This window comes from Hypomesus nipponensis, chromosome 24, assembly GCF_054491055.1.
Source record: "Hypomesus nipponensis isolate SF chromosome 24, ASM5449105v1, whole genome shotgun sequence".
Lineage (NCBI taxonomy): Eukaryota > Metazoa > Chordata > Actinopteri > Osmeriformes > Osmeridae > Hypomesus > Hypomesus nipponensis.
This window is the reverse complement of record NC_140384.1, coordinates 10125001-10135851: the sequence shown is the minus strand read 5'-3', so window position 1 is coordinate 10135851 and position 10851 is coordinate 10125001.

Below are 10851 nucleotides of genomic sequence, written 5' to 3'. Positions count from 1 at the left end.
CCCTGATCCCTGGGGCCACGAGGCTGCGGCAGGCCCCTACCTACACCTCCCACTCACAGGAGAGAGGGGGAGGATCTGCACCGGTTCTCTCTATGTAGATCTCTCCCTATCTTTCTCTCTTTCTGTCTCTTTCTATCTCTCTTTCTCTCTGTCTCTCTATTTCTCTCTCCAGGGCTTCCAGAGGATGGAGGGATGATGAAAGAATAATGAAGGGATGATACAAGGATGATGAAGGGATGAAGGGATACCAGTCTCATAACCCAGGCTTTCCCATTTCCCTCCTCTTAACCCTTCAACTGGTGGTGGCTGGTGGAAGGCTGGTGGGAGGCTGGAGGCTGGTGGGAGGCTGGGGGGAGGCTGGTGTGAGGCTGGAGGCTGGTGGGAGGCTGGGGGGAGGCTGGTGTGAGGCTGGAGGCTGGTAGGAGGCTGGTGGGAGGCTGGTGGGAGGCTGGAAGCTGGTGGGAGGCTGGGGGGAGGCTGGTGGGAGGCTGGAGGCTGGGGGGAGGCTGGTGGCTGGTGGGAGGCTGGGGGCTGGTGGGAGGCTGGTTGGAGGCTGTTGGGGGGCTGGTGGGAGGCTGGGGGCTGGTTGGAGGCTGTTGGGGGGCTGGTGGGAGGCTGGTGGGAGGCTGGTGGCTGGGGGAGGCTGGTGGCTGGGGGGAGGCTGGTGGCTGGCGGAGGCTGGTGGGAGGCTGGGGGCTGGTGGGAGGCTGGTAGCTGGGGGGGGGCTGGTGGGAGGCTGGTGGCTGGGGGAGGCTGGGGGAGGCAGGGTGAGTGTGTTAGCTGAGCAGAGCAAAGGGGCGACAAAGTCAAACGCTGACATATTGGCAGTGTATTGAGGATCAGGGATGCATGCTGTTCTGCACACACACACACACATACACACAACTAATACACAGTCCACACACACACACCCACACACACGCCAAGGAACAAACTGTCGCACACACACACAGGGCTGATGGGGGCCACGGGGTGCAGGGAAGCAGGTAGGCAGTTCAGTTTGGGAGAAAGACTATCTGCTACATTAACCTTCCCCTGCACAGTCCCCAGTCTCTTTCAGCTGGGCCCAGGGGACAGTAACCTTGAGACCAGCCCTTTCTCTGGAGCAGCTTTGATTCTCTATTAGGTTCCTGTTGTGGAAGGGAGGAGAAGGGGGGAGGTGGAGGAATGGAGGGGGGGAGGTGAGGCGGAGGGGGAGGAGAGGTGGAGGGACCGGGGAGGAAGGAGGGCAAAGAGGTGGAGGGGTGAGGTGATGGAGGGAAGGGGGAGAGGGGGGGAAGGGTGAGGAGAGGGGGGGGGCTGCGTCTCACATTCAGCGACGGTCTCTCGCTGGACAATGGTGGAGCTTGCCCTGGATACTGCTCCTCTGTTTCCTCTGTCTGCCCTCCCTGGCATCCTCTCCTCTCCTCCCCTCATACCTCCTCTACCTTCCTTTCCTCCCCTCCCTTACTTTCCTCCCCTCATCTCTCCTCTTCCCTACTTTCCTCCCCTCATCTCTCCTCTTCCCTACTTTCCTCCCCTCATCTCTCCTCTTCCTTACTTTCCTCCCCTCATCTCTCCTCTTCCCTACTTTCCTCCCCTCATCTCTCCTCTTCCCTACTTTCCTCCCCTCATCTCTCCTCTTCCCTACTTTCCTCCCCTCATCTCTCCTCTTCCCTACTTTCCTCCCCTCATCTCTCCTCTTCCCTACTTTCCTCCCCTCATCTCTCCTCTTCCCTACTTTCCTCCCCTCATCTCTCCTCTTCCCTACTTTCCTCCCCTCATCTCTCCTCTTCCCTACTTTCCTCCCCTCATCTCTCCTCTTCCCTACTTTCCTCCCCTCATCTCTCCTCTTCCCTACTTTCCTCCCCTCATCTCTCCTCTTCCCTACTTTCCTCCCCTCATCTCTCCTCTTCCCTACTTTCCTCCCCTCATCTCTCCTCTTCCCTACTTTCCTCCCCTCATCTCTCCTCTTCCCTACTTTCCTCCCCTCATCTCTCCTCTTCCCTACTTTCCTCCCCTCATCTCTCCTCTTCCCTACTTTCCTCCCCTCATCTCTCCTCTTCCCTACTTTCCTCCCCTCATCTCTCCTCTTCCCTACTTTCCTCCCCTCATCTCTCCTCTTCCCTACTTTCCTCCCCTCATCTCTCCTCTTCCCTACTTTCCTCCCCTAATCCTCTCCTGTCCTTTGACCTCATCCTCTCCTCCTGTGATACTGAGTTCCATCAATGCAGACATTAAATCTGGTAGGAAACCAACATTGGCTTAAAACCGGTGCCACGTGGACAAAAGAAGACTTAACTAAAGATAGGAAGTATACAATGCATGATATACAGTGTATACCATGGATCCTATGCTCATTCTTCTGAACAAAGCACCATTTTGTCTTGACAGAAAGGCTTAGTTTGGTACCGGGGGAAAAGTCATGCAAACACACGCACACCCAGATAACATTAGCACAGAAAACACAAAGCCATAAACGCTCCCATGTGTCGTTCCGTCAACAGAGTTCAAATCCTGCTGGGGAGCCATGGGGGTAGTGTGTGGCAGGGCTCAGATACCAGGGGAACCATCGTGTCATGGCCAGGGAATTTCTCTTTCTCTCTTTCTTTGGTAGCACCTTCCCCCTATGTAACCCACAGCTCCACGTGTCCCAGGAGGCCAATGCAACGACACAAAGCTGCTGTACACGCCACAGAAGCTCAACCGGTTCTTTTTGTAGCCCGTTCACTCTGGACGACGACGTGACACAAAATCACCAGGAGATGTGATGAGAATCACCAGAAGATGAGGTGAGAATCACCAAGAGATGTGATGAGAATCACCAGGAGATGAGGTGAGAATCACCAGGAGATGTGGTGAGAATCACCAGGAGATGAGGTGAGAATCACCTGGATATGTGATGAGAATCACCAGGAGATGTGATGAGAATCACCAGGAGATGTGATGAGAATCACCAGGAGATGTGGTGAGAATCACCAGGAGATGAGGTGAGAATCACCAGGAGATGTGATGAGAATCACCAGGAGATGTGATGAGAATCACCAGGAGATGTGATGAGAATCACCAGGAGATGTGATGAGAATCACCAGGAGATGTGATGAGAATCACCAGGAGATGTGGTGAGAATCACCAGGAGATGTGGTGAGATGTTGATCTGTCTCCTTGGCTAAAACCACGTACAAGTATGTTACAGTGTGACAGTATTTTACAGAAAACCTTTGGATTTTCTGTTCACTACCTCTGTGTCATCAGTGGGTCCTTCTAAGATCTCACTCAGAATGGATGCATGCTTGACCCTCAGACAGATATCTCATCTACGTCTCACTTCATCTGCACTGTTTAGGACTTCTGAAAATCCAACATTTCATTCAACAACCCTTAAAGTGCACATGACAACAAACATTACATTTGAAACTTGTGGTCTAATCTATCCCGATGGTTACAAAAACAAGCAAACTAGATAGGAGATCTAATCTAGCTAATCTAGCTCCCAAAGCACCTTTCCCAGAGGAGCAGGAAGGCTTTAGACTTGCAGGGAAAACGAATCAAAGCAGTGCTTGATGATATATGGGTGATCCCGTCTGTCAAGTGTGGGAAAAAATGGATATGAGATGGAATATGAAAGAGGAGACAAGGAGGAGGGGGGGGACAGACCGGGGGGGGGGGGGGTGGACAAAGAGAAAGAGTTTGGGGGGAGGGATGACTGATTGACGTGAGCAGTGAGGCAGCACTGATCTCCACAGGAGCACCCCCCCCCCCCTCCCCGGAAGAAAGTGGATCGGTCCGAGTAGTTGAACTACAAGAGGACTGAAGCATTAATCTGAGAAGGGAGGGGGGGGGGGAGATAAGGATGGGGTGATGAAAACAAACAAATCAAATGCCATGAATCTGAGAAGCGTCGCTCTCTGCCAAGGAGGCAGTCTTTGAGGCCCCCCGTGCTAATCCTCTTCCATGAGGAAACGTCTGTATGTTACAGGCTGTCGTGACAAATCTGAGATCTGGTGTCCGGTCAAGGAGGACTTGAACTCTCCCAGACACCCTGAGGGGCTTGGGACAGATCCACACATCATTCAGGATTAAACCTTTTCAGGGTCTCAAGTGGCGTTTGTCACTGTCCTGTCTGTCGGTTGGACGATATGTCTACCGGAAGTTAAGAAGAAATCAAACATTTTCAGAATCCCCAAGATCCTGCAATTAGCTGAATAGCGTTCTTGGTAACCGACACCTCTACAAGGGTATAGATTAAAAACAGTCGGGACAGAGTAAGTACAGAGTGTGTGGGTGTATGTAAGTGAGTGTGTGTGTGTGTATGTAAGTGAGTGAGTGTGTGTGTGTGTGTGTGTGTGTGTGAGTGTGTGTGTGGAGGGGGTGACCTACCTTGCCCCTAGCCTTCTAAACTTCCTACTCTCCGCCAGGGAGTTCAAATCCCCCTTCTCCCCCACGCACACATACCCCCCCCAGAGTTCAAAGGCCTAACACAATACAGCTTAACTCCCTGACACAGCCCCTCCAGGTAGAGGCCCCAGTGCAGGACCACGCCACGTGATGGTCACCCTACACCCTGAGCAGGGCTGCCACACACAGGTCCACCCTGAGCCTGGCCGGAGCCACTGACCACTGACGCTCTCTCTCATTCCTTCTCTGTCTCTCTCTCTATGATTCCTTCTCTCTCTCTCTCTCTCTCTCTCTCTCTCTCTCTCTCTCTCTCTCTCTCTCTCTCTCTCTCTCTCTCCTTCCTTCTTTCTTTTTCTTTCTCTCTCTTTTCTTGTTGATTCTTTCTATTTCTCTCATTTCTTATGCAACGTTCTTCACACCCAAACCTTGTCTCTTCACACAGGTCTCTCCTGCCTCTTCCTCTAGTCTCTCCTGCCTCGAGTCTCTCCTGCCTCTTCCTCTAGTCTCTCCTGCCTCTTCCTCTAGTCTCTCCTGCCTCGAGTCTCTCCTGCCTCTTCCTCTAGTCTCTCCTGCCTCTAGTCTCTCCTGCCTCTTCCTCTGGTCTCTCCTGCCTCTTCTTCTAGTCTCTCCTGCCTCTAGTCTCTCCTGCCTCTGCACATCTGTGTCTGTCCATCGTCATGTGCACATACACACACACACCGTACATATCCCAGTTGGTGTACGATGTGTTTGGGTTGGGGGGCATGGCGGTCTGTGCACTGAGCTGAAAATGATCCCCTTGTCTGTTTCCTGTGTGGCTCACTCTGGCCCACCCCACCCTGCAGGATACCTGAGAGGGGGGTCCCCTGGGAAACACACTGCAGGGGAGGGGGAAGAGAGGGGGGAGGAGAGAGGGGGGAGAGGAGAGAGAGGAGAGGGGGAGGAGAGAGAGGAGAGAGAGGAGAGGGGGAGGAGAGAGAGGAGAGGGGGAGGAGAGAGAGGGAGGGGGAGGGAGAGGAGAGAGAGGAGAGGGGGAGGAGAGAGAGGACAGAGAGGAGAGGGGGAGGAGAGAGAGGGGAGGGGGAGGAGAGGAGAGGAGAGAGAGGAGAGGGGGAGGAGAGGAGAGGAGAGAGAGGGGAGAAGGGAGAGAGAGGAGAGGGGGAGGAGAGAGAGGAGAGACAGGAGAGGGGAGAGGGGAGAGAGGAGAGGGGGAGGAGAGAGAGGACAGAGAGGAGAGGGGGAGGAGAGAGAGGGGAGGGGGAGGAGAGGAGAGGAGAGAGAGGAGAGGGGGAGGAGAGGAGAGGAGAGAGAGGGGAGAAGGGAGAGAGAGGAGAGGGGGAGGAGAGAGAGGAGAGACAGGAGAGGGGAGAGGGGAGAGAGGAGAGGGGGAGGAGAGAGAGGAGAGAGAGGAGAGGGGGAGGAGAGAGAGGGGAGGGGGAGGAGAGAAAGGAGAGGGGGAGGAGAGACAGGAGAGGGGGAGGAGAGAGAGGAGAGAGGAGAGAGGGGAGAAGGGAGAGAGGAGAGGCTGGGAGGAAAGAGAGAGGGGAGAAGGGAGGGAAGGGAGGAGAGAGGGGAGGGGGAAGAGAGAGAGGGGAGGGGGAGGACAGAAAGAGAGGGGAGAGAGAGAGGGAGAGGGGGAGAAAGAGAGAGGGGGGAGGAGAGGGAGAGAGAGGGAAGGGCAGGCTTTCAACGTCCATGAAAGGAGCGGAATCAAACACAAGAAAAGTCCTACAATATACAGTATCCCTCACCAGGGAGGACCTGCTGAAACGTGATCGCTAGGACCGCCACTGTACAATAGACCCGCAGGAGAGACACCCTCACATAGCCAGGCCCTCATGGGTGAGGACAGGGACTGCAGGGCGGAGCAAGGGAGGAATAAACGGAAAGAGAGAGGGGGGAGAGAGAGAGAAGTGGGTGGGGGGGGGGGGAGAGGAAAGATGGAAGACGGTTCAATAGATTTAGAGAGAGAACGAAAGATAGAAAAAGAGGAAAGAGAGTAGAGAAGAGGGAGACCTTGGCCTAGAGGAGTGAGGACAGCGATGGAGGGATTGAGAGAGGAAGAGATGGAGGGATTGAGAGAGGAAGAGATGGAGGGATTGAGAGAGGAAGAGATGGAGGGATTGAGAGAGGAAGAGATGGAGGGATTGAGAGAGGAAGAGATGGAGGGATTGAGAGAGGAAGAGATGGAGGGATTGAGAGAGGAAGAGATGGAGGGATTGAGAGAGGAAGAGATGGAGGGATTGAGAGAGGAAGAGATGGAGGGATTGAGAGAGGAAGAGATGGAGGGATTGAGAGAGGAAGAGATGGAGGGATTGAGAGAGGAAGAGATGGAGGGATTGAGAGAGGAAGAGATGGAGGGATTGAGAGAGGGAGAGATGGAGTGATTGAGAGAGGAAGAGATGGAGGGATTGAGAGAGGGAGAGATGGATAAAGATGTGAGGGAAGGAAAGACAGATGTAAAGGGTGCAGAGAGAGACAGAGAGCTGAAGGATATACAGGCAACCATCCAGGAGCGACTGGTGGTCTTCAAACCTCCCTGTTCTCTCCTACCCCTTCTCTCTGTCTGGAGAGAAGAGCTGGAGGAAATGGTCACTTTTCTTTGGGTACGACCCAACTAACCCTAACCCATGTGACATGCATGCAGTGCATTGTGGGTGGACAACACCAAGGTGACACAGAGCTCCATGGCTGCTATGTGACAATAGGTGACATTTTGTTTGGCTTCCAGGAGAAGGTTAGGTGTGGTCAACACTGCTTATCTTCCACACACACACACCATACATACATGCATACACACCAGATATGCACACACACACACACCATACATGTGTACACAAACATGTAGACGCACGGTAGACGTGCGCACACACACACAAACATACACACGCACACACACACACCATACATCTGCACACACAGAAATATATACAAACCACTTGAAAGGTGTCAAATCCCATTTTATGGATTAATGTTGTCTCCTGTTCACTTCAGAATGTCAGAAACCACTTTTCTGTACCTGTGGAAAGGTGGGCTGCACTTTCTGGGAAACTTGACCCAGCTGGAAGTTAGAGACCATCAATGGGAGATTGAGGTGTTTCCTAAATGGTTAACCACAAAGTTACACACACACACACACACACACACATAGAACACACCCAGAAACACAGACACACACACATGTTGACATACACATTGACAGACACACACACACACGCAGAAACACAAACACACACACACACAAAGCATGTAACTGATGCTCATAGAGTACTGAGCAGGGGGATAATTGGTGAGACTATTGTGTGCTTCTCAAAGGGATGGTTACCCAAGAAGCCTCATGTACATGTACGTTTGCTTTGAAGGTGGCGACACCACAGAGTCCACCCCGAGGAGGACAAAGACCCAGAGACCCTTGTTGAACGGCGGACATCTTTCACGGTCTTTCAAGAACGGGGACGAAGGCAGGTCTTCTTCTGTGGTGAAAAGGGGGTGTTGCCACGACCACAAGACAGGATGTCGTTCGTCAGCAGCGGTCAAAATAGTTATTACGTCTGTGAGGCTTTGTAGCCTCCAGTCACTCACACACACACACACACTTATACACTCACACACACATAACCACGCACACAAACTTACACTCACAGACATACACACACATATACCTACTGTCACACAATCTCTCTCACACGCACCTTGTCACATAACCACACGTACACACACACTGCTAATCTCTCTCACACGCACACACACATCTGACTGCAGGTAGACAGATATATATGAGAGAGAGAGAGAGAGAGAGAGAGAGAGAGAGAGAGAGAGAGAGAGATGCAGTGTACCCCTCTTTGAAAGATTGTCATCTCATAAGTGATAATGGACCCAGTCACATGATCCTATCTATGAGCTGGCTGCATAATGCATGGAGTTGCGTGGAACAACACTGACCTGTCTTATCTGACAACAAGAGTGTTTCCAAATAAGCCGGCAGCTCCTCTGAAAGCTGTGATAACATCAGGGACCCTTCGCTTATGATTGAGGATGTGTCTTCACAACGTGCTCTGTGGTCTAGGACCATGTCAAACACAGTTATACTGCTCATACGAGGCGTGTGTGTGTGTGTGTGACGAGGTGTGTGTGTGAGAGTGATTACAGCCGTATGATGTGCAAGGCTGTCTCAGTAACAGAGTGTGGCATTGATTCACCTCCACTACACTTGCAGAATGACTGCGTCTCCTCCTTATGTCTGTGGTCTCACTTTCTCTCTCTGCCTCTCTCTCTGCCTCTCTCTCTGCCTCTCTCCGTCTCTGTGTCTCTCTACCCCTCTCTCTTTTCTCGCTCCTCCTCTTTATTTACGCCTCTCTATCTCTATCTCTCTCTCTTCGCCGCTCCCTCCCCCCTCCCCTCTCTCCTCTCTCCCCCCCTCTGTCTCCATCTCTTGGGGAACAGCAGATGGAAGGTGCAGCCCAGTCCTTCTCTTTGTTTCAGCATCCCCTGAGAGGGTGTGACGACGCAACCACCTCCCCATATCTCATTCAACAGTCAAGGAGCTCTGTTTTCATTAAAGAAAAGCTTTGGAATTCTGACAGTGTTTGAAATGGCCACCAGACCAGCAGTGTCTTGCTGGCCCCCTGCTGTTTAGTAGTAGCGGGGAAACTTAACGGAGACCCGCTTCCGTTTTGCTCGCAGTGCGCAATGTTTGTGTGTGTCATGTTGTTTGTGTGTTGTCTGTGTGTGTGTGTGTGTGTGTTCTGGTGAATGGGATGGGAATGACATTGAAATCGATCATTTAAAGTCGTTATATGGACTAACAGGGGGGATAGGGTTCAGAATCCACAAATACTGTCTCAGAATAAACTGTCGTTTTCATAACGTTTTAAAAACATCATTTGGTTAATAAGTCCAGAACAAACCAAACGCGTGGCAGCAGGAAAAAAGGGAATTTGTGTTGAACTAGTAACCCACGTCTCCGTGCCACAGGCTATAAGATAGGGTCGCTACTCTTGTTGTCTTTACGCCCGAAAGTCATGCATGAGAGACGCGGTAGTTTTTTTCGTCATAACGCCCATTCTGAATATTTTATGATTGTGAAACCTCAATCCACCGTGACTCCCACCTGTTAAGCACATCGACTTGTTTACGTGGAAAGTACTACCAGTGGAGTTTAAACTAATGCATTCAAGTGGCTTGCGTTCAAGCACAAACGTTTGTTGGCTAGCTTGTTGGAATATCATCAATTGATTATCATCAAAATAATATAATAATTAACACATAAAGTAGCCCGATATGGTGATGAAAATGGTAGCCTATTAGTCTTTATTACTTTTTTATTCGCTCTAACTCACTTATCTCAACATCATGTTTCAAAAAATAACTTCCTCCAATTTAATGCAAGTCCTGCTAAACATGACATTAAGATCTATTTTAATTCCCTACTTACTCGAGCGTAACCAAAAGCAATTACACATATTTAACTCTTAATAGGACTCTCAATAACATGAATCTACATGTGCGTGGTCAACACCATTAGGCGATATTTCTGGTGGGGGAAAAAAACAACAGTTCTAGGATTTGACGTTGATAAAAATGAATCATCAAAGGGCATCACACCGCGAAATCTGATCGCTTACCGGCTCGAGATGGACTGACGGTGACTCCTTCCATAACCAGATAAAGGAGTATAAATTGTGTAAATAATTGAACACCGCATTATATTGCCTATTATTCCTCATGTTAATCTCGAGAGGCGACCACGGGGACAGGGCGCGTGATTGGGTAAAACAGAGGGGAGGAACCCGCAGGCTGTGGAAGGTAGCCTGAACAGGTAACTTACCTTCATAAATAATTCTTCGAAACTTTTTATCCTTATTCTCACGAACTGTTGTGGTAGAATTTGCATGCGGTGGATTTCATGATAAGCACCACTGTCGTTAAAATAGGGTTTTCCTTCAAATATTTAATTGGCTCGTACCAGTCGCAGCAGGTGCGTGCTGCCAATTGTGTACCTGTTGTGTGCGCGCGTGCTTACTTGCTTGCCTCCACTTGCACGGGACCACAAGTGGGACTGCTATAACTTTACTTTGAATGGAGAGGGGGAGCGAGGAGGCAGTTCAGGTCGCGTGCATGCGTGTGCGTGGCGGGTTGACAGTAGAAAGTGTGTTCCCTCCTGAGTTGACTCCTGCGAGACCTTGAAGGGGACCCGCGAGCGCTTACCAGCTGACAGCGTGTGCTTCAATGAGGCTATCCAACACCTTGGACCACGAGCCTTACTACAATGGTTAAAACTTTATGCACTCTCCCATAACAAGTGGGCCTATAACTCAATCAACGGGGAAAATATCACCACATCTTAGGCTGCAAGTTTTTTTTGTTTAGTAAAGTGTAGCAAACATTTTACGCACAGTATGGTGGAGTTAAGAGTAACGTTTGGGATGCGAGTTTACAGAGCTTGAGACAGATAGAACGCTCAATCATTAGAGCGCGGGGCAGGGGTGCGTGCGC